Source organism: Mustela lutreola, chromosome 12 (genome assembly GCF_030435805.1).
Source record: "Mustela lutreola isolate mMusLut2 chromosome 12, mMusLut2.pri, whole genome shotgun sequence".
In the NCBI taxonomy this organism is placed as follows: Eukaryota; Metazoa; Chordata; class Mammalia; order Carnivora; family Mustelidae; genus Mustela; species Mustela lutreola.
The window spans coordinates 8,080,817-8,104,990 of NC_081301.1; the positions used below are offsets into that span (position 1 = coordinate 8,080,817).

General features: G+C 53.2%; 2 protein-coding genes across 13 annotated transcripts in view; one reads left to right on the top strand and one right to left on the bottom strand.

Moving 5' to 3' along the window:
* The window catches only part of RALGPS1 (Ral GEF with PH domain and SH3 binding motif 1), a 272,513-nt gene that overhangs the window by 87,205 nt on the left and 161,134 nt on the right, over positions 1–24,174 (bottom strand). The window lies entirely within an intron of this gene.
* Positions 11,588–24,174, top strand: part of ANGPTL2 (angiopoietin like 2) — a 35,308-nt gene continuing 22,721 nt past the window's right edge. Inside the window, exon 1 of the mRNA XM_059143187.1 lies at positions 11,588–12,104. The gene's annotated coding sequence lies outside the window, so the exon portion shown is untranslated. The remainder of the gene's footprint in view (positions 12,105–24,174) is intronic.

Sequence of the window (24,174 nt, forward strand, 5' to 3'; positions counted from 1 at the left end):
CACTGGTTGACTAAGGAAACTGCCTCATAGCTTTCCAGGCAACCAGATGATCTACAGTGACTTGGGCCCTGGGGCCCAGAGAGCTGTGGTTTCCCTGTGACAGAGGCAGGTAATCCAGGGGCTGAGAGGGCAGGGGCCTGGTGCCAGACTAGCTCAGGTAGGGCCAGGGGCAGGTCAGGCAACTTCCTAGGCCTTGGTTTCTGTGTCTGAAAATGGCAAAATAATAAAAGGACCTGCCTCCCAGGACTGTGCGGACGATCAGGACGTGCTCAATAAACATTTCAAGTTATTGCTGAATGTGTACATGTGTGCGTCCCATAAGCCCGCTTGCTACCATGTCGAAGGCACGATTTTCTCTGGTCGAGCTGACTTCATGTGCAGGCTGCGCACAAAGGCAGGAGCAAGGAAGCATTTCTTTGGCTAAAAGATGGTCAGTGAGGTTCTGTGGGGGTGGTTCCAGGGACAATGACAGATATACAAACCAAAAAGGGAAACTAAAGGACACTCTCTGGAGAGATACAAAATAACTAAGGATCTTCAGAAGACCCAAATGTGTTGGAGATCCAAGATAATGGGGCTCCAGCCTACTAAAGAGGAGTGCCAGCATCTAACCAGCACCTACTATATACCATGTATTGTGCTAGGGTATTTGCACTCGGCATGATTCACTAATTTCTCCCAGCTGACCTGGGAAGGTGGTACTGGTGTCCTGGCTTTTAGATAAGGGAACAGACGCTGAGAGGATAGGCAAATTTCAGAAGTCATATGATTAGTAAGAGGTAAGGCAGAACTCAAACCCAGGCCCGGCAGACTCCCACTGCACCGAGACAGCCATGGTCTTGCGCGGAGGGCGCTGGCCGTACGCCTGTCCTTGCTTTCTTCCTACCCCTTCCTTTCCTGCCGGCACCTGCCATGGGCCAAACCCAACCCAAAGCCAGAAGGCAAGAGAGCCCATTGGGGGAATCCATCCAGGTCAGCCTCTGGACACAAGGGAGGGTAACAAAGACCAGATGTAGGGCAGAAAGCAGAAAATACCCAGTGAAGGGGAAACCTCACCCCTGCCCTCCAGGGTTTCAGCCTGGGAGCAGGAATCTATCTGTCCCAGGCCAGGGAGGATAAGAGGGAGGCCAGGGGATGATCTGGAGGCTGGAGGGACTGCAGGAAGCCTCCTGTACCAGTGCCTTTACTTCCTGCAGGGCCTGTGTGGGTGTCTCTGAGATGGCCCACCCCGGACCTACTAGCTGGAGAATCAGGGCAGATTTGGGCATCTGAAACCAGGGAAGATGCAGGAACAGTCGCTTCTGATTTTCCAGGATCGTAGATATGAATTCTTTGCGTCTTCCTGTCAGTGCCCGCTGCAACGGTCCCCCTTCCAGGTTTGGGACAACACATCTATGGATCTCTGCTGAAAGCAATTCCTGCAAACCCAAGAGACCCTGGGCTCCCTGCATCCCTCATGACATCTACCTCATGAGCTACCTCACGGATGAGAACAAACTAGTTCAAGGAGTAGGGCACGGAACTGGACTTTTCTAGTCCACTCCAGCCAGTGGGAACATTAACAGCAATTCAAGCATGTTCTATAGATCCTTCCAGCACAACTGCCTCACCTCAACCTCATTCCCAACTTCCCCAGTTACTTCTGGGAGTGTTGGGGGTGGTGGCTCCTGGCTATAGCTGGGTAGGGTGTGTACTGCCCAACACTACAGGCAAATCCCAACTGTGGGTCACTACTTTGCTCCCAGAGTGTTATTTCTAGGGTTCTCAAGTGGCAAATCTTTATGATACTAAACAGCGTAGCTTCATACTCCCCATATTTAAGTCATGCTGGATTCCTGTCAACTCTTCTTCCAAAGTCCTGAATCCAGCCACTGGTCTCTGTCTCCTTGACACTACCCTGGTGCCCATCATCCCCTAGTTTCTCATCTGGATAGCCCCTCAAGTTTCCTAACGGTCTTCCTAGTTCCATTCTTTCCCCCTTGGACCATTCTCCACCCAGTACCAAGAGGGACACTGAGAAAATGCAAATCGAAGTATAACATTTTCCAACTTGCAACCCTCCAGGGGCCTGCGCTGCATTCTGAATAAAACCCCATGGCCTCGCCCGGCATGGAGGGCCTTACAGGACCTGCCCAGCCTGCCTCTCTCACCGCCCCTCACTCCCCTCTCCTGCTTGTCTCTGCTGCTTGGTCACAGTGGCTTTTCCATTCCTCAGCTAGGCCAATTGCACAGATTTTTCCATGCCCTGTTCCCTTTGCATGGCTGCCTCCTTCCTGTCACCAGGGCCTCGGCTCACATGAGCCTCCCTCTCAGAAACTCTCCTGAGCGCCCTGTTGAAAGCAGCCTCCTTCCTGCCCCCGTCGGCCCCATCATTACCTAGTTCAGGGACAATCCTGAACTAGGCACCAGGGGCGACCACAGCCTGAGGTCCGCATGTCTGGGGCTACACCTGTGCACCATCTCTCCCTCACTACGCACCCTTGCGCAGCCTCCTCCAGCTCTCTAAGAGCTTGACTTCCTTGGCCCAAAAAGGAGGACAGTGATGGTTATTACCACACGGAGCTGTTGCGAGGGATACAAAATCGATGCTAACAGCACAGAGCCTGCGACCCACAAGCTGTCAACCAGCATGATCTCTGTTATTCCTTCCCCTGAACTTGTCTCCTGTTCCTCCAAGGACCCCAGCACACGTCCCCCTCATATCTGCTCCCAGGGAGCAGCTCCAGAGACCGGCCAGGGACTGGCTCATCGTGATCACTCACTCGTGTGGATTTGGGCCCAGCTAGAAGTCTGTGAGCGGCAGCTCTGGGTGGGTTCTTTAAGAAAAGGGGAATGAGGGGCACCTGGGTGGCTCAGTGGGTTAAGCCTCTGCCTTCTGCTCAGGTCATATTCCCAGGGTCCTGGAATCGAGACCCACATCAGGCTCTCTGCTCAGCAGGGAGCCTGCTTCCTCCTCTCTCTCTCTCTGCCTCCCTCTCTGCCTACTTGTGATCTCTGTCAAATACATAAAGAAAATCTTAAAAAAAAAAAAAAGAAAGAAAGAAAGAAAGAAAGAAAGAAAGAAAGAAAGAAAAGAAAAGGGGAATGATGGATTTATGGAGAAATGATTACTATCCACACTCCCGAGATGAACGTGACATGGTCCTGTCCTCGAGGAGCTCACGATCCAGAAGAGGAGAACAGGGAGCAGGCAGAAGGGTCACCGGGTGGGGGACAGGAGGGCAGGGCAGGCAGTGTCAGCATTGGATGCAGCGCCCAGGCCACATGTCCTCCAACCCTCTCATAGAGTTGGGGCAGCTCCCTAAACAGGGGGGTGGGGACATTAAGCAGTTCAAAGACTACACTGAACCTCCTGCCAATTCAAGTCGGATTTTGCCACCAAATGAATTTGAAACAGCCTTTTGAAAAAAGGCTTGCTATTTTTCTAGAGCTTTTGGATTCTGGATTTGTGGGTGAGGGCACATGGACTTGCAGTTGGGGCTAAGTCACCCATTAGGCACAGCGGGAACAGCACTTAGGACTCATGGTACTTTGGGGTGGCTCACAAAAATGTTCTAACTTCTTTTAAAATGAGAATAAAAAGTGAAATTTTAGGTCAGGAAATGTCTTAATATTCAATATTAATGTATTTGTCTTCAGACCAATGCAGTCATAGAAGATGATTTTGAACATTTCTTAGGGGAGGAAAGAGCTCGCGAAGGCAGAGTGCCTCAGGCAGACAAGCCATCCTGGAGCCGTGCGTGGACACCTGCCCTCTGCAGATGCTGGAAGCTTCGGCCAAGATAAGGCAATGACACCAGCACGGCGCCTGGTACACAGTAAACATTTACCACATGATGACAGTAACAGTGACCATAATATCGTCAAGGTCTCGTTCCCCTTATCCACAAAAGAGAATGATCGCTGCCCTCCCTGCACTGCCAGGCCTGCTGTGAGGCCAAGAGCGGTAACAAATGCCAAAGTGCTCTGGGATGTGGCCCTGCCGTGTGGAGGAGGGGGGCTAATACTGTGACCCTCACCCGCATCCACCCGCGTGTGGACTATGAGCAAATGCCCCTCTGCTGTCCTGCCCTCAACTGGCAGGACGGCCCCGAGTGCCTGGCACAGGTGCCACCTTCCTTCCTGCACCTGCCTGGCAGATGGGAAGGGGAGAAGGAAAGGCTGAGGCAGGGGCACCCGGGAGCCAGATCAGCAGAGGAGCAGTTAAGGGGACCCCCAGAATCAGCTTGGGGTGGGTCTAGGGTAGCCCTGAGAAGTCTGGAGCAGCCTCGCGTGGCCAGGGAGGCCGTCTTTCTTAGTTTGGGTCTCCTCTCCCTTCTCCTTCCAGCCAGACTCCTAAAGTGCACTCTTGCGGCCCTCAGCGCCAGGACGCTGAGTCAGAAGCCCTGGACGTGAGGCTAGCGCTCCCACAGAGCCATTCAACAGACATTTACCATGTGCTGCTTCGTGCTGGTCCTCCAGTAAGATGCTCCAGGGTCCAGGACAAGACCATCCCAGGCGCGCCCTCGGGGCTCCCTGACGACACTGCCCCCACTGCGGCACCAGCACCCCTGCTCGTCCCCCACCCTGGCCTCCGGTCTGGGAAGCTCGTCCCCTCAGTCTCTTTCCCGAAGCCCTCAGTTATCTGCTCAGCTGCCTTCTCGGGCCCCAGGAGAGATAAGCAAGGTCAGCAATAGCTCGGCTGCTCCTGGGGAGGAGAATTCCAGCAGGTGTCTAGAAGGGGATTGTGGTCTTCCCCGCCTGGCCATAAAATTGCCCACAGTCTGACACTGTCTGACACAGACAATGTTCCAAAAAGCAATTTTTAAAATGTTTTATATAGGTGGGGTGTCTGGGTGGCTCAGTCAGTTAAGCAACTGCCTTCGGCTCAGGTCATGATCTCAGGGTCCTGCGACGGCTCAACGGGGAGCCTGCCCCTCTGCTCCTCCCCTTGCTTGTGCTCTTGCTCTCTCTCTCTCTCAAATAAATAAATCTTTTTAAAAATGTTTATATAGCATGAAATGATTTTAAACAGCTTTGGAAAATTTCTGTGAAGTTTTTGTTATGACAATACAAAGAAAACCAGCAAAAAAAATCTCTCTTCCCTGCGCTTTTTCGTCTCCCCTCTTGGGGACAGGCCTCTGCCTCAGCTGCAGTAAGAAGAGGGCAGATGAGGCCAATCGAACATTCCTTAAAATGCTGTTAGAACGACAAAATGAAAACCAGTCAACTGAACATCCTAGCAAATTGGCTTTGGGCACATTGACCTGGAGCCCAAACTCTAGTGCTCAGATGGAGTTCAGTGAATATCTGTTGACTGAAGAGCAAATGTGTTTGCCTGCTAGGTGACTTGACATCCACACTTGAGGAGACGGGCTACCCTGACTCTGTTCCTGGCAGGTGGGTGGAGAAGGGGGAATGAAAAGGGTCGTACATGAGCTAACAACAGGCTCTCGAAGCGACTTCGTAACTGAACATACAAACTTGTTTGGCCAGCATGTAACAGCATGATGTCCTCAAAGGGCTTTCCGTGTGCTGGGACATCCTCTGTGACACCAGGCGGTAGAGGATAACCAGTAGCACTGCCTTAGAATCTCCCCATAAACGTGAGTCTCCAAACTTCTTACCAGGGCCAGGGAACACATGGTGTCCCTGACAGACATGGGGCGGCAAGCCATAGGACCTGACGACAGCACCTCCCAATAGGAGGGGCCAGCTGGCTGAGTCTTAGCTTAGAGGCAGCTGTTGCATTAAATCTGGAGGGAGGGCGACTTCTGGCAGCCTCACAGGCTTCCTGATGCTGGACACTCCCCTGGACCTTTCCAAGACCGGCTGACCAGGAGAGGAGGAGATGTACTTCCTTGTCCCTTAACCATGGGTTAATCTCACTGGATGGAGCCCCATCACTAACACTGCCATAATTCCTTGACCTTGAATCTGAGAAGTCATCAACTATTAAATGTGTCACATTCTAGTAAAAAAAGAAAAAGTGTGGCCAATTAGCCCTGACAGGCTGTTAACTTTAAGAAGCCTCCTGATTTCAGAGATCTTAAAACAAGAAAAAAAAATGTCTTAGAATTAAAGAGATGTTATTTGTTTTCAGGACAACTGTGTTTCTGATTGCTTTGATGTGGGTCTTAATCCCAGTCCCATTACTTCCCAGCTGTGTGGACTGGTGCAAGGAACTTCACTTCGATAAGCCTCAGTCTTCTTGTTAGTAGAACAGAATGGTAATACTTCCTTCATAGGTTATGAGAGGAGGAAACAATGATGCCTACAGAATGTTGAGCTTGATGCCTAGCGTATCATAATTAGTTACATAAGATTATCTAACAAGGCTTGTGGGGACAACACATTTCTTCCAGTGCCCAGGTGGGTATACTGAGCTGAATCAATCTATGACTTCTTGGGGCTGGTATTTCCCAACAGACTATGACCAAGAGCAGGAAGGGCAGAGAACTGAATAAAGAACCAGTTATCTAGGTTTATCAAGGGCACTGAAAGCAGGCGGAATACAGGAGGTTTGAGGGAGAAGACAGATTCAGTTGGAATGCAGGGAGCTCCAGTTACCAAAATGGAAAAATAGATTGTACTGAACTAACTCTCTGGCTGGTAACAATGATAAGCTCTGGACAATACACAAAACAACTGCTTGAAAGCACCTGAGAACAGCCCAAAGCAACAGAAGCTGGAGGAGACACGGTTTTTGAAACCATGCCCTAGTGTACACTTCCCAGTAAGCCCAGGACTAAGAGTTATACCCTAGGACTATGGACAAAACCAAAATAAACCTACCTGAACAAAACCTAGATACCAAACCTCCACAAGACCAAGGGGGTAAGCCAGTAAATTAACCACCTGCCAGAGCAAAACACAACATTCTTTAGAGGAAGGCAATAAAATACAAAGTCACTCAATGTATCATACAAGAAGTCCAGTTATACAATTTTAAAATGATAGACAAGTGAAGCAGGAAAATGTGACCCATGCTCAAGAAAAATAATAGCCCATAAAACCAGACCCACTGATGAGCTAGATGTTGGACTTAGTTAAAAAAAAGAACTTTAAAATGGCTACTATATATATGTACAGGATTTTCAGGAAATGAAGGATAGAATGAATGAGCAGATAGAGAATCTCAGAAGATAAATTGGTCCTATAAAAATAAACCAGTGGAAATTTTAGACCCAATAAATACAGTACCTGACATAAAACATACTTTGGATAAAATTATCAAAGACTAGATACTGTAGAAGGAAAGGTCAGTAAACGTGGAGACAAGTAATAGAAATGATCCAACTGAAGCACAGGAAGGAGAAGGAAAAGGAAGAGGAAGGAAGGAAGGAAAGAAGGAAGAGAGGGAGGAAGGGCGAGAAAGAGGAGGGGAGCTTCAGTGACCTGTGGGACAACACCAAGTGTGTAAATGCAGTTCTAGAAGGGTAGGAAAGAGATAATTGTACTGAAGAAATATTAGAAGAAATAATGGCCCTGAATCGCCTTACACACATCCAAATTTAGTGAGACCCGTCAACTCAAAGATCCAAGAAGCTCAGTGAACTCCACACAGAATCAATGCAAAGAAACCCACACTTATGCACACCACAAACTGCTAAAAACCAAGATAAAGAGAACTCTTAAAAGACATGAGAGGGGAAGAGACTCACTATACCCAGGAGCAGTAATAAGGAGCAGATCTGACTGCTCATTAGAAACAATGCAGGCCAGAAGACAATGGAAAGGCATTTAAAAACTACCGAAGGGAAGGGGAAAACCGGCAACTAGGGATCTGTGAGGCTTGAAATGCTGGTTAGACACTGCAACCCCACCTAAGCACCCCCTTTTACAACACACACTGCCCACGCACTTCCGCCATATACAGTATCTCAGTAGAAGAGCCCAACATTTCCAACAGAGAAAAAAACTGTAACTGTTAGAAAGGTGATAAGACATGAAGACACATGAAATTGTTTAAACAAATTGGGGGACATAATTAAGAGTCTTTGTGTTCTGCCACCGTGTAAACCTCACATAGGATGAAAAACATCCTGATCAAAAAAAGTGTAAAAAAAGAAAGGGAGATTCTCTTCTCCTCATGTGCTTTGGTCACATGATACTTTGGTCCAAGAGTCAGCTGGAAATGTGGGAAGGGTGTTTCTCAAGGAGGTCACGGAGATTCTGAGCTGAAGTTAGGCGCCTGGCAAGCAAGAGCAGAGAGGTGTTTGGACGCAGGAAGAGCAACAGCCCCATTTCCTGGGCAACCACTGAATGTTTAATGCCACGCCTTGTGCTTTAGGTGCATCATGTCACTCAGTCCTCTCACACCCTAAGGAATGAGTAGTATCATTTAAAAAAATTTTTTTCTTAATGAGAAAACAAAGTTTGCGAGAGAAAGAGGACATTGCCCAGGTTAGTGACAGGGTAGGGATCTGAGCCCAGGTCTGTTAGACGCTGAGCCACAGCTCCTCATCCTCCCCAGCCAGGCACTCGATTATTCACTCCTCTGTACCAGGCTGCCCAGAAGGAGAGCTCTGTGTGGCCCACACCCACACGTGTTCCGGTGCTCCAGGACTCACAGCCCAGGAAAGGAGGCGATGGGGATTACTGCAGCCAACAGTGAGTAAGTACCGTGTACTAGCCGGTACACATCACACTTAGTGTGTTGCCATCTTGTTCATTTTTCTCAACAGCCCCATCAGTTAAGTCCTTGTAACATCTCGATTTTATGTTTGAGGACAGTGAGGCTTATAGCTGAGTGGTAGAAGCTATAGTGGTAGAAGTGGTAGAATTTGACTGCACAACTTAAGCTCTCCAGCAGCATCCTCAACTACCCAAGGCCACCTCAAAGGTGAGGGATATGCAAACATGGATGGGGCAAGGCCATCCTGGTGTTCCTCTCCCACATGACGGGATCCTAGGAACTGTGAATTGTGAAAGCAAATATGCTCTAGTAATCCAGGAGCTGGGCTGCACCTGTTCCGCAGGGGTGGGTCCTGGAAATTCCCTCTGACCCAGCGAGTCCCATCGCCTCCACTTGCCTCTCTCACCAGGATGGCTGCAACCATCGCCCACCAGCTCCAGGTGACTTGTCTATGGTTCCTGCCAACTCAGTCTCTGCTCAACACCTAATGGGGCCTTTCAGAAATAAAAGCAAGTTGTTGGAAAGCTTTCCGTGGCTTCCCACTGTCCTTGGATCAAGTCCCACCTCCAAAAAGGCCTCGTCTTCCGCCATGCTCCTTGTCTCTCCTCAGACAAATGCAGTCCTGGGAAGAACTCCCTATAATTGTTCCAGTTATTACTGCTGCCTAACAAATTACCATCAAAACTCAGTAGCCTAAACAACCATTTTCCTATCCTCATGGATTCTGCGGGTCAAGGACTCAGCTGCAGAACGGTACAGTGGCTCATGCCTGGGGCCTCGGCAGGAAGACTCCAGCAGGAGCTGACTCATGGCTGAAGGCTTGAATCACTGAGAGGCATCTTTCTTCCTGGCTGTGAGCTGGGACCCATGTCACCCCGGGCCTCTGCACAGCAGCTTGCAGGTAGCTGGACTTCCCAGGGTCTAGCCTGGCTCGGGGCTCCAAAAGAGAGTTTCCCAGTGAACAAGGCAGAAGCTGCACCACCTCGTCTCACCCAGGCTTGGATAGCAGGTAGTGTCATTTCCAGTGCACTCCACTGGTTGTAAGGAGGTCACAAACCCACCTGGATTCAAAGGGAGGGGACAGAGACCCTACGTCTCACTGGGACGAGTGTCAAGTTCTTGTGTTGGAGTAGGAGATTATTGGGGCCATCTTCGAGAAAGCCATCTGCCACGTGGTCTTTCACACTATTGTCTCTACCCGGACTATCGTCTCTCCAACTTGCATCTGCTGACTCTTACCCATCCATCAGGCTTCAGCTGAAAGACCACACGCTTGGGGAGCCTGCCCCGACTGCCCGGCTTGAGCCAGCCTCCTGCTGAGAGACCTGCTTAGCATCTAGCACTTCTCATGGGTCTGTCTGTCTGTCTCCCCTCCTGATTGCAAGCTCTGTGAGGAGAGCAACTTTGACTTCCTGGTGTCAGCTCAGAGCAGGTTCCCCATAAACACATCCTGGAGAAGACACTCGTGAGACAGAGGAGGAAGGGGAGGAGAAGGAAGCATGCCAGCCTCCAGGCTGACGAGGGGGACGCGCAGGAAGGATCGACTCCAGCCTATGTGCTTCTGCTGCGCCTGGAGTCCCCAGCCTCCCGCGGCTTCTGTGCAGCCCTGGCACAGGGACCCTCCCGAGTGGGCGGGTGCTTTCACCCCCACGGTGGTCGTAGGGGGCACACTGTCCAACCTGACCGTCCGGCTAATGTCACCTGTAAGCTACTGTAGTCTTCTGGTGAAGACTCGCCTTCTAAAAAGGAACAAGACCAACAGATCACAAAGGGAGTGCGTCTGAGCAGGCTGGGAGGGGCCGAGGCGAAAAGCAGAGTTTGCTCCCTGCCGACACAGGAGGGGCAGTCCTGAGGAGCAGGGGACCACAGTGGACAAGCTTGCCCAGGGCCCAGCAACACAGTGCGCTATGTCTGATGGTGAGGAGAATCCCACCGAAGCTTCTCTCCCAATCTGCACCTGAGCGTCATCACCACCATTATCACTAAACTTCTCTAAAGAGGAAGGAAGAGTCACCACCAGTATTTCACAGAGCTGCTGCCCAGGCAGAGACACAAACGTGCACCCCGCTGCTCCCGCCCCGGTACCCGCTGGCCTCCCCTGTCTGCCGGCGGTGCGGACACGTGTGTCTGCAGGATCGCTCACTTCATGGGGCTCTGGCGCGGTCTTCTCCCTTCTGCTCTGACTCTGCGAACGCTCGTGCGCTCCACCTCACTGACAGACTGTGCCGGGGCCTCTCATCACGGGTCCTCGAAGGTCTGGAGATCACCACAGAGGTTCTGGGAGTGCAGTCCCGGCCTGCCCGCCTCCCGAGTGCTGAGTCCAGCCCGCCGGGGCGCTCCTGTCCTGCGCCAAGCCCTCCCCCGCGTGATACCCTGGAATCCATGAAGCTAGATCACTGGTCCTCGCTTTTTTACTGATACATGAAAGGGATGACAGAACCGTGAGGTGACTTAATCAAGGCCTCTAGGTGGTAAGTGACAGGCGGTTCTCCCATGCACAGCCCCCACCCCCGCCAGCCTGTGGTGTTTCCCGTGTCTCAGGCCACTGCCTCCTGTTAGCTTCAGCACAGATCCCGCTGGCTTCTGTGCACAGTCTTGGGCTCCCTCCCCGGGGTTTAGAGGTGAGAGAGAGGCCTCTAGGAAGGGTGCCCATGGGGAGAAGCCATCTGTATGGAGCTGTCCCCCCTGCTCACCTGGGGCTCTGTGGGGCAGTGCAGGGATGAGGGAACCATTCAGTGGGGGGACCTGCTGCCTGTGCAGCTAGAGCAGATCTAGACCCATCACCTGAGTCAGAGGGGAAGCCGTCTGCCTCGGCAGAGCGCGCTAGTGGCGGGCAGGCCAGGGAGTAGAGCCGGCCCAGCTGCTCGTGCCAGGGAAGGAGGGGGCCGGCGAGGAGGGCCGCCTAAGCGGGCTGGGGCGGGAGGGGCTGGGCCAGCTGGGGCCGGAGTTAGTGTGACATCACCGGGCGGCCCGCCTCTGTCTGGGGCTGAGGGGAGGCCCGGAGCCTTTCTGGGGCCTGGGGGATCCTCTTGCACTGGTGGGTGGAGAGAAGTGCCTGCAGCCAACCAGGGTCAGGCTGTGCTCACAGTTTCCTCCGGCGGCATGTAAAGGCTCCACAAAGGAGTGGGGAGTTCAAATGAGGCTGCTGCCGACGGCCTGAGGATGGACCCAGAGCCCTGAGCAGTGCCTCCTGAGTCCCTGACCTGCAGAGCATGGCACCGAGGCAGCCGCTGGCCCCTGCTGGGAGAGGAGGCAGGTTGTAAGCAGCCCCAGCAGGACCCCTGGCCAGCCCCCGCCCCACCCCCGGCGCAAGACCAGCTGTGGAGCACCGCGGAGCAAGCAGAGGCCAGTGAGGCAGGGCTGCTTGGCGGCCAGTCCGGCCTGCGACTCGGGGACCCCTCCTGGAGGCCATGGACAGGCTGCCCTGCTGACGTCTGGGGTAGAGCACGTGAGGAGCTGCCCCGGGGAGTCTAGCAGGAGTGACAAGGTAAGGGGCCAGCTCCGTGGCACCAAGGGACAAGGGGGCAAGACGCAGCAGCTGGCCCCATGTCTGGGGGTTCAAGAACCCTGACCCCTCCAGCTGGGGGTGTGTGCAGCTGCACCCCAGAGGGAGTCACTCTTGCTTTCCTCTGGAGCCAAAAAGTCACTGCTGGGGCAGACTGTGGACACCTGGGCCGAGGGTGGTGTTCTGGGGGCATGAGACCACGGGCTGGGGCTTTGAGAGCTTCCTCTGTAAGCCCTACTGTGCTGCAAAGAGCCTTTGGGGTGAAGGAAGGCGGCTCCAGGGCACGGCCCGGCAGCTGGGGTGTGTGCGTGAGCGCGTTCCTGTGTGTAGGTGTGTGCTTAGGGGGACAGGAGTAGCCCAAGGACATGGGAAGGCGTTTTGAAGTTTTGGGTTCCTATGCACTCTGCCTAGACCCTATGCTGAGGCAAAAGCAAAAGCAAACACTGTCCGGCCAGAGCCGGGAGCCCTTGTTCAGAAAGTTCCCTGGAGCCCAGCAGCCTCTGCCTACCCCTCGGCTGGAGAGGAGAGGACCGAAGGGGTCCGGAGCTGGGGGGGACACACCAGCTAGAGAGTTCCGTCACCGTGGCTCAGGGCAAAGCGTTGCCCCGGCTTTCCCTGCATGTCCACAGACGCCTGATCCCGCCCAGCACCGGACAGGAGCCCAGGTCTCCAGCAGGCTGACTGTGGCACTGAAAGAGGGGAGGACCAGTCTTCCCCGGCACCCGGTGGGGGGTACAGCGCCGGCTCCACATTCCGAGTCCCTTGAAAGCACTCAGCATTAGATAACATTTCCCAACAGAAATTCTTCACTGATCCCTCCCTTCTCCTTCTGTGATATGTGTGTCACGGGTCAGCTCTTGCTTCTGCTGTGGGATTAGGAGAGCTCCCAGAGGCCAGTTCGGTTACTCAGAAAAGGATCTCCTTTCACTGGGGCTCTGAGGAAAGCCGAGAATGCCACTTCCGAAGCTGGCCCAATGCTCCCCACATGCGTTCTCCCACGGTGAGGCAGAGTAAGGTAGGGCTTGTGAGCTAGCTTCAGGTCCTAGCTCCTCTACTCAGCAGTCCCGGGACCTCGGCAGGGCACTCAGTCTCTTGAAACCTGTTTCCTTTTCTGCGAAATGGAAGAATGACACCAGCTGTCTCTTAGCAACGGCTAACACACTGCACTCACCCTGGGCCAGACGCTTACCAGCTCGCGGGACCCTCACAGCCATCCTGCAACAGGGTACTGTTGTTCAAGCCCTTGTCCCCACCTTTATGGGAGGAAACTGAGGTATGGAGGTTCGGGGATGTGCCCAAGGCCATAGGGTTAGTAAGTGCCAGCACCAGGACCTGAACCCAGCACTCCGAGCCACACTCCACTGCTTTCTAGGAGGAGCACATGGGATCATGGCCGGGAATGCCTTCGCACAGCATCTGCTGTGAGGCAAACCCTCAGAAAAAGTTAGGCACAGAGCATCAAACCCATAACAATCAAATTTGCAGGGACCCAGATTCTCTCCGTGCTGGACAACCTAGGAGGGCTGTCAGAAAATCCCACCAGGCAAGCCAGCTTGGTGGCCACTACTGCCGCCCACGTGGTGGTGGTATGGGGGGGGGGGAGGTCTTCCCAGGAACGGAGGGGGCCTTTATGTCTGGAGGGAACTGCAACACATCCAGGTCCTTGAAGTCCACACTAACAGAGGGTGCAGACACCCTCCACCCAAGGGGACCGTGGTGTATCCTCACCACCCACTCGGGCACTCCTCGTCTGCCCGTCGGGCTCCTGCCAGAACCACAGTAGTGAGGAAAGTGAGCTAACTCCATGCTGCAGGAAGACGAGCGGCGGGCCTGTCCGAGGGCTGCAGAGGGGGACGCAAAGACTCCTCCCCCAAACCCCACCTCCATCACCACCTCTGACCATATGGAGGCCAACGCTGGTGCGTCTTAGCTTAGGACAGTAGCTTCTCTCCTGTGGGCCCACAGGTCACAGTGGATTCCCTGAACTCCAGAGAGCATTTCTTTAGATATGTGCGTCTCTGGCACAGGACTCTGGGGCTGCAGAAGCTGCAGTTTCCCAGCTCCAGGCAGGAACTACAGTGGCTCACTGTGCTCTCCAGGTAGCCTTGTCTGACTGACGTCACAGGCCTGCCTAACAAAAATTAGATCAATTACTACTCAATAAAGGCAGCCATGGTAAAACAGGCAAAATGTGTAAAACACATGGCCCAGGAGAGGACTGCACTGTATTGCTTTAAGTTCACGGGCAGAGCGACTGTCATTTCTCCATCCCACAGTGATTTACTAAGTACAAGATGAGCTAAGGAAGCACATGCATTGTCTCATTTCATCCTCAACACAAGCCTAGGAGGCAGATGCCAGTTTTAGCATCCCAGTTTTCAGATGAGATAACTAAGGCTCAGAGAGGTTAAGTAACTTGCCCAAAGGTCACACAGTTGGTGATGATGCGGTTCTATTTTTTTTTTTTAATTTTAAAGATTTTATTTATTTATTTGAGAGAGAGACAGTGAGAGAGAGCATGAGCAAGGAGAAATCAGAGGGAGAAGCAGACTCCCCATGGAGCTGGGAGCCCGATGCGGGACTCGATCCCGGGACTCCGGGATCATGACCTGAGCCGAAGGCAGTCGTCCAACCAACTGAGCCACCCAGGCGTCCCGATGATGCGGTTCTTGAACCCTGGTCAGCCTGGCTCCAAAGTCTATACTTTTCCCCTCCTCACTCCACTGCCCTGGTCAAGGTATCCTGACTTCTCTTTTCCTGACCCCGTCACTGGGTCCCCCAGCAGCCAAGTCTGTTCTGGCTGCTGTCCTACCGAATGCTCACACCACGCCATCTAAAAACCACGTGTACCTGCCTTCGATGCATCACTTGCTTGTGAAAGAGGCCTCTCTCTGACACAGAACAGGCTTTATCTACCTCTTCTTACAGATGAGCCTCTGCACAGCTACACAGCACCATGGGACCCTGGCACCGGCTCAGCAGGGCGGAGCCTCGGGCAAATTTCACCCATGTGTCTGAGATACCATTCATGTGTTTCCTACGTCCCTACTTGGGAGAGTCCGCGGGCTGCAGGACCAGCATGCAGGTCTTCACAGTCTGCACTGCCACACTCGAGCAATTCTGACCACATCAGGGAGGCAGCAACCACTGCCTTAGAATGAACAGCAGCAGCCCGCCCAAGGCAGGCAGGCAGGGACATGCAGCTTCAGGCCTCTCTGAATCATAGCCCATTTCACCCGAAGTGGTCTCAGCAGACAGCAGTCAAATGTGGAAAGGCTCTGCTGGTGGGGCTCAGGGCCCACTGGAAGGAGGTAGAAGGTGAATCTAGCAATCACACAGACGTATAACAGTAAGAGACCTGCGACGAGGGGGCACAGGGCACCAAATGAGTGGTGCTGTCCCCATTTTACAGAGGAGGAAACTGAGGCTCAGAGGTTGTAGCACCTCTGCCAACGTTCCTCCACCAGTGGACCAAAAAGCGAGGATTCAAACCCAGATCTGGACTCCTCCTACCCCAGCCCACTGCCATCCTGGATAGACACACTGGGGAAATCTTAAGAATGAATCAATTCATTGAATAGCATTCTTCTCTGTGAATTTATATAAAATACCCCAAATAGAAGGGTTATTCAGCCACTGGCAACTGGGAGTTTGTGGTGATAGATAGGTCACATCAGAAACTCATGCCAAGAGTAGTTTCTGTAAAAAACCATATTCCCTAATATTGACTGTAAACCATATGACGGATTTAACGACAGCCTGGGGTGGGGGGGCGGCAGTTAAAACGTTACAATGTTCTGTTACACGTGTCCATCAATTGTAAGACACATCCTGATCACAGAAATGTTCACATGTTGGGTGGGGGGAGTCAGACCTCTCACAATCGAGCTATTGTGTTCCGTCTGTTCTTCGGCGAAACCAACCGGCCTGTCTTGGGGCCAGCAGCCCCAGAGCCTCAGCCTCCTCCTGCTGCCTAGTCCTCCAGAAAGGCAGGCACAAGATCCCTAAGAAGAGCCCAGAAAGGGAGAGCCTGGGTGGCTAAGTTGGGCGTGTGACTCTTAGTTTCAGCTCAGGTCATGATCTCAGGGTCATGGGATGGAGCCCAGAGTAGGCTCTGCACTGGCGTCGTAACTGCTTGGAATTCTATCTCCCTCTGCTTCTCTCTCTCTCTGTAAAGGGTGGGGGGATCCCAGAAGGAAGTCTGTCCTTCTCTCTCAGAAGCACCTGAGGAACAGTTCAGTTCCAGGAAAGACCGAAATCCTGCCTGAGGCGGCCCCAGTCCAACCTCCACGAGTGAAAGCTGGTATCTCTTAGTCACTGCAGGACCTCCACGACTCGGGGCTGGGCAGAGAATGGATGTGCGGAATGAATGAATGGATGAATGAATGAAGCAAGCAAGCAAGCCTCAGACCCTGACAAACAAGCCTCTCGGTCCCATGGTGCCACACAGTTCCCCTCTGTGTTGTCAAGCCTAGGCCCCTTTGGGGTGCCTCTACTCCCACCTTGTGCCCACCCCAATCCTCACCCCAGCTGGAGCTGCCCTGCCAAGAAACTGATCACCATCCCCTCTGCTCTCTGTCCCGCCAACCACCCTGGGCCCCTTGAGAGCAGGGACCTACTCTGTTCCTGCTCTGCCTCCAGCCCCAGAATGTGGCCGGGACAGGGGAAATGCTCGGGAAATACATGCAATGAATGGAATCCTTGAAGTCCTATCTGGAAATCTAAGTGCCATCCTGGCTGTTGGGTATTTGGAGGGGAAACAACCCTGACCCCACTTTAAGCAGCTCACGTCTGAGGTGCACAACCAGATGGGGTGCTGTGATGGGTGCTGTGATGGGTGCGGGAAGCAGCCACGGCTGCTCCTGGGGGCAGAGGAGGAAGGGGGCCTCACTGTGGACGGTGGCTTCACAGGGAAGTGGATCTGGGAGGTCAAGTGAGAGAGGGAGACAGACGTGTGCCTCAGGCAAGACACGGGGGAAGGCGCTGGGGCAAAAAGAAGAGCATGTGCAGAGCGGCAGGGAGCCTGAGCGTGAGCACAGAGGCCCTGTTCCTAAAGCAGGACACCAACACGACCAGTTGGAGCCTTAGAAGGACGGGCCTGGAGCCACCTGCACCCTGGAGGGCAGGGGAGCGAGGGCCCAAAGGCGGGGGGCCAGTTAGGACTGTGTGGGTAAGAAACCTGGCTCTGGGGTAGACAAACTTGGTTCCAGGCCTGGCCTCACCACTTGGTAGCCGTGTGTCCCTGGGCAAGTGACTTCATCCTTTCCCTCTGTCTCCTCTTCTGTGAGATGAAAATAATCATAGGCCCAACTTCACAGGGTTACTGGGATCTGAGAGGTAGGCACAGAATGTGCTTGTCCCGGTGCTCAAGGGATGAGCCCATGCCAACAGGCTGAGGTGGCCTTAGGTGCCAACCGCTTAGTCTGGCCTAGAAAAGCAGTTCCAGGCCAGGCCCACAGTCCCTAGGAAGCCACGGTGGGGCAGCACTGTCTGCCCCGTCCCTGGCTTCTCCCTCTCATCTGAGGCTCGCCCAGTTCCCAGGCTCCAGAGCACACCAGGCATGGCCGGAAACGCAGCAGCCAACTCAGAAGCCGGGCTCTGACATGGCTTCTGCAGACTCTCCCCTCCTCGGCTCTGTTGGCTGGGGCTCCTGGCACAGAGGGCTCAGTGCGCAGGCTTTGGGGGAATCTCAAAATGGTTCCCAAATAGCGCACCGTGAAAAAGTAACAGCAGCATCCTTGTCCCCCTGGCAAAGGCAACTAGCTCCCCACTGCCTAACCACATCCCGCCTTGCCCTATGATCTCACAGTATGACCACAACCCACCTCATCCACGAACTCAGTCAGCCCTCCCTGGAGCCATCTGCTCCCCAGAGGCGAGAACCCAGGGCATCAGGCAGATTCAACCCCCACACTGCTATTCTCCCAGGCAAATGGGTCGGATCCGACACTGCCTGCCTATCTGGCTCCTGCCTCTGTTCCCACCACCAGTGACAGGGCTGGACGGGGGCTGTCGCAGCGCACGATCACTGGCTGGAGGGGAAGGCTAGGGGACGGGAGGCTGGATAGATGAACAAATGGCTCATTTGAAGGTCTTATGAGAGCTGAGCTGGCAGGGTCTGGGAACTGGCTCCAGACTCCTTGGGTGCCCACACGGCCTTCTGGTGGGGAATGAATCACAGGATCCTAGGCTGGAAAGGGATGGCAGTTGGAGATGCGGCTGTTCCCTCCCTGGCCCCCAGGCTAGCGGTGAATCACCCAGGACAAGCGAGGCACAGTTCCTTCGGGTTTTCTAAGGTGAGGACGCCACTGCTCATCCTAGATGCCCATTTTGGGGTCTTGCCACTTGGATAATCAAGAAGCTGTTTCTAACATCCAACAAAACTCCCCCTTGTACTGACCTGAAAGCCATTTCTACTGATTCAGTCAACAGCAACTAAGAAGCAATCTGCATCCTTGCCGTGAAGCCCACAGACAAGCACCTGTTGTTTGTTCGTGCTGGCTAGAGAGACAATCTCGGAGGAAGTAAGGGCATGGGCACTGCAGTTGACAGCAGAATCCCGTCCTGACATTTATTTCAAGGGACCTCAGACAAGGGACCTGACCTCTCTGGACCTGGGTTTACTCTCCCGCAAAATGCAGATAACATTTCTCTTCTCCTTGGTGTAAAGGGACCATACAATTTGGTACCCAATCGGGAAGGAAGAGGGGGTGCTATTCATAATTACATAAGATAACGGGCCTCAGCAGGGGGCAACCTTATGCGTGGGGCTGGAAGTGCCAGTGAGAAAGGGCATACCAGGCACACGGTGAGTTTACCACAAACAAACGAGGACTGTTGTTATCTATGCTTTTGGTTATATGGTCAGTTGGGCCCTCTGGGGCCCCTTCTGGGATTTTTCTTGATCTGGATCCCTCCCACATCCTGGATCACCAGTTGGTTTGGGTACCACCCCACTGGTACACTATACATCCCCAACAGCCTTAGTAGGAAAAGCTGTCAACTTTGAAGTTTTGATTTTTTTCTTCTTGGTCCTGATGTTGCCTTAACAATCATGACCTGTGCTCAGGTCCAACAGACTTATTCAAGGAGAGGTCGAGGTGCTAGCTTCCCCAAAGCCAGACGCCAGGGGCCAGCCAGGCACACTCAGGGGCAGATGGCAGCTCCAGAGGCCTGCACTGCCTTGGCGGGGGCCCACTTCCCAGGCCTCCTGCACGGCCTCTGGTCTGGGCTCCTCCTCAGCCTTCTATGATAATAGGACGATGGGGCAGGGCTGGCAACAGAGGCAGCGGCGGGTTCTGAGAGCCCCTCACATGGGACTCTAGACTAGGTGACACTGTGAGAGCTGGCTTGAATCCAGAGGTTTTCCTGGGGTCAGCTCTCCTGAGGATCCCAGGAGCTCTTCTGTTCTCCCCTGGCCTGCAGGGGTCAGGGAGCAATCTCTTTTGAGTGTCCTGTCACTCCAGCACTTTTCTTTCCATATATTCAGCACGGTATATTTTAGGGTTCTGTTACTGGCTCCACTACTTAGTAATTTGGTGACTGTGGGCAAAATGACTCATGGTCTTAGAATCTCAATAGTTTCCTCACCTGCAAATGGGGGGAGTTGTCAGCCCTGCTGTTAGTCTTAAAAGCATCTTTGTGGGTATTAGAAAATGGCTGTAATATAAATATTCCAAACTATAAAGATTGTTGAATGTTGAGTTGTGCTCCCTAGAGTTGCATAGTGCACAACTTGGGCCACCATGCATGGCAGCCCTGAAGTAACGGGGCTTCCCTCCTGAAGTTGTTGGAATAAGTATGATCATGTTTATAAATTGTCTGAGTCACAGTGACAACTGACTGTAGTTATCCTCCTGAGTGTTTGAATTTCTGTCATTCCTAACCCCTGGCGGTACCAGCTTCTGCTGCGGGTCATGATACAAAGCTCCATCTTATAAAAACAATTCTTCCCACAAAGTGGCCCCATACCTGGGTTGTGGTGCCGTGAATGGGACATGGACACACGGTGTGTGGCCTCACTGCACCAGGCCAAGCAGGGACGCTCAGGGCTGCACACCAGAGGCTGGGTGAGACCCAAGCCCAGGGGAGGCCGCCTCCCCATATGCAGGCGCCGTCACGTGGCTTGGTCACACCAGCTCCACTTGTGGGGAGGGAAACCCGCACATAATGGAAACTCCTCACAATACAATGTGGAAAAGCAATTTCAAGAATCGTTTTATTTCCATTTTGAAGCCAAGGAAAACAGTTGGAGTTGCTTTTCTTTGTTGGTCAGAGGAAGAAATTGAGGAACACTGCTTTGATTGCAATGGAGTTCTTCTCCAGGCCTAAGATGGCTGGAATGCTGGGGAGGGTTATTTCTCTTGGGGTGTAATTAGTTGAATAAATATCGAGAAAGCAAAAGTAAACAAACTCATTACTGCCCATTAAGAACTGCCAAAGTAGCAGAAAACTGAAGAGGGGGGGTTAGAATCTTTAAGGAAAACAAATGACTCTAAAGCCAAGGCCAGTGCAAAGAGTACAGCCCTTGGCGTGAGGCTGATCGGAGCTCTCGGCTGCGTCAGCTCCAGCTCTTATCTGCTCCACGCTCCCGGCAAGTCACTTAGCCTGTCTGGGATTCAGTGACTCCATTCACAAAGTAGAAGTGGGGGACAACCACCTGGCGAGACCACCTGTGACAGTATGTGTCAGGCACCCAGCACGGGATCCTGTTCCTTTCCTTCCTTCTGTAACCCACCTGGCCCCAAGTCACTCCTGCCAAGCCCAGACCCCGTGGAAAAGTAGCAGGAAGACCCAAAATCGTGAGCCTCACAACTGGTGGCACCATTAGCAACGCCATCTTGAGCGAGATACCAGACACCCTCAGGAGAGGCAATTTCCTCACCCTCAAAACGGCACAGCGTGGCTAACTAGCTCTGACTGTTGGGATGACTGAATGAGATGATGCACATGCAGGGCCTTGGGAACCCGAAAACCTGTACGAGTGTTAATGATCAAGATTGGTGCTCTTTTCAATCGAACAATCACGAGAAATGCTCTTTCAAGACAGCACAGCCCTGCGCTGCGTCTGCCTGCCTCCTGCTTCCCTGCTCTTCCCCGGCACCGTGTAAAATACAGGGAGAGCAGGAGAGCCAGACCCAGGCTGACCAGAGGGCAGCTTTAGGCTGGATGATGAGGCCAGACACACCTCCAGCTCACAGCTCCCCAGCCGAGCTGCACAGGCACAAGTCCCGCCTCTGAGAAATGGGAGGAGCCTTGACTGTGGTCTCTCCCACAAGGGGGCGTGGTCAGTGCTCTTCCCGGAACCTGACTTTGTAGTCGGCGGCCCTCAGGCCGCTATGGTGTTATTACCATCTCTAGTTTGGGAAGCATTTCTATGTCCCTAAGTAGTGTGTGAGGTAGGTTGGGTCGCCCCGTTTCACAGAAGAGGCTCAGCCTTCAGGATCACAAGTCCAAGGGCAGAGGCTTTGCTCAGGAAGTGTGGGAGGGGACAGGACTCAATGATAAAGAGTGCTACCCTGCCAGGTCTTGAGGCCTGGGAAGGTCTGGAAGCCAACCCTTTTCTGGAGCCAGGTTGACTCCCTGGGCCTCTGGCAGTTTCTCGGCTGAGGCAGAAGCCCGCACCAGCATCAGCACTGGCACCCAGCGCCCGGAGCATAGTGAGGTGTTTGTCACCACCACTCTCAGGTGAGCCGTGGTGGGGAAGGCAAGGGCCTGCCCGCCCTAGCCTGCGGCGCTGCTCCTCCCCATTGTTCTGGGCCAGGCGTGGCCAGGGGCTGCCGCGGGAACTGCCAGAGCACTTTGGAAACCAGGCAAACACTCACAAACTCAGCCTGGTTTCCACTAACGTCACTGCAGCCCTACCTCGGAGCCCAGCCCCCATCAAAGGCTGCCCAACACCTTTCTCTGTGTAGCCCCAAAGGCTGAGGGGCCATGGAACCATACTTAGGCCTCCTCCTTCCAGCAGAAAACAATTGTGAGTGGCTCCGGGAGCCCAGGGGCTGTTGTGGGACAGCCGGCCAGCGAACCTGTAGGCTGCTCACCAGAGAAGCCCCACGGGTGCCTGGGTAAATTACCATATAGTCAGAAGGCGATCTTGCTAATCCTTTTTTTTGGACTGAAGACCAGATTAAGTACATTTCTGTGTAGTCAGTAAGAGTTTTCGAAGGCTGGAATACGTGAGATCAGACAAGGGAAGCTTTCCTGACCCCTCCCATTATCCCTAGTTCTGCTACCTCCCAGCTGTGTGATCTCAGGCAATTCACTTAGCCTCTTTGGGTCTCAGTTCCCTCATCTGTAAAATGGAAATGACAAGCGAATCTTAACAGTATCTACCTTGTGAGGATAAATCAAAGTAGAAAATGCTTGCAAAAGTTTTGGGAAGGGGCAGGTACACAGCAGGGATTTGGTAAATAGATTCTATCAATGTTACCGAAAAGCCTAAGGAATGGCCTCTGGGGCACCTGGGTGGCTCAATCGGTTAAGCGTCTGCCTTTGGCTCAGGTCATGATCTCAGGTCCTGGCATTGAGCCCTGTATCAGGCTCCCTGCCTGGAGGGGAGTCTGCTTCTCCCTCTGCCCTCCCCCTGCTCATGCTCTGTTTCTGTCTCTGTCTCTCAAATAAATAAATAAAATCTTTGAAAGAAAGAAAGAAAGAAAGGAAAGAAATGACCTCCTCCTGTACCTCTGGACCCCTCCAGCAATCACCTGCACAGGGGTCCCCTGGCCCTGACACTCCACAGCCCTCTCATCTGCGCAGCAGCAGTGGGCAGGCATGCCTTTTCACTCAGGCCGGAAACACTGACTGAGTGCCTGCCTGCCCAGTCCAGGCCACGTGCTTGGCACTGCAGATAGCACGGACCACCCCCTGCCCTCGCAGCGGTTCCATTCACGGGGTGGGGAAAAGGTCTACATGCCAACAATGTGGGAAGGTCACAATTTTAGATAATCAGGGTGGGCCTCACTGGGTAGGTGGTATCTCAGGAGAGACCTTAAAGAGGTGAGGGAGAGGGCGGTGAGGCAAGGGGTAAGAGTGCTCTGGACAGTGGAGAGCGAACAAAGGCCCGGAGTCAGAAGCGTGTGTGGTGGCGAGCAAAAGGACCGCCCGGGAGGCTGTGGTGGCTGCGGGCGCAGGAGCAGGGGGCCGAGGGGCATCAGAGAGGAGGCCAGAGAGGGAGGGGGGCAGATCCGGGAGAGCCAGAAATGCCTTCTAAGCTTTTTCTCCGCAATGAGGGGCTCCCAGAGGATTCCAAGTAGAGGATCAGACTTTTTAAAAAGGGTCACTCTGGCTGCTGGGGAGGATCAGACTTTTTAAAAAGGGACACTCTGGCTGCTGGGCTGAGGACCGAGGGCAGGAGCAGGTCCAACAGCAGACAGCCAGGTCCAGGTAAGAGGCGAACGTGGGTTGTACCAGGGAGCAGCAGCAGGATTCTGAGAATATGCCCAGGATATTGCTATTACAATTTGGTGGTGAACTAGATGCAGGATATGAAAAAAAGAGGAATCAAGGGTGACTTTAAGGTTGCTGGCCGGAGCAACTGGAAGAGCCAAGTTGCCAAGTTGCCATTTACTAATGTAGGAGAACCCAGGCTGAGCATATTTGGACGGAGGTGTGGGGACACCAGTTCACTTCCAGACAGGTTAAGTAGGTTAAGTCTGAGATGCCTAGTGGATGGCCCAGTGGAAATGTCAAAGGGGCAGTTGGATGTATGTGTCTGGAGTCAAAGGGGGAGGTCTGGGCTGGAGAAATAGATGTGGGAGTTAGCAGAGCCTGAAAGTCACAAGACCGGATGAGATCACCGACATAAACAAGAGGTCTGAGGACTGAGCTCTGGGTCCCCCAGGACAGGAACAGGAGGAAGAACCAGCAAAGGAGACAGAAAGGGCAGCCAGTGAGAAAGGAGGAAAGGGTGATCTTCAGGAAAGGAAGTCTAAGAAGGGAGTGACTGACCACATCACCCCGTGTGGAAAGGCAAGTACTAATGAAGACCAAGAATAAGCCATTTGGCCTGGCAAGTGAGGCCACCGATGACCCTGTCCAGAGTACTTGGAGG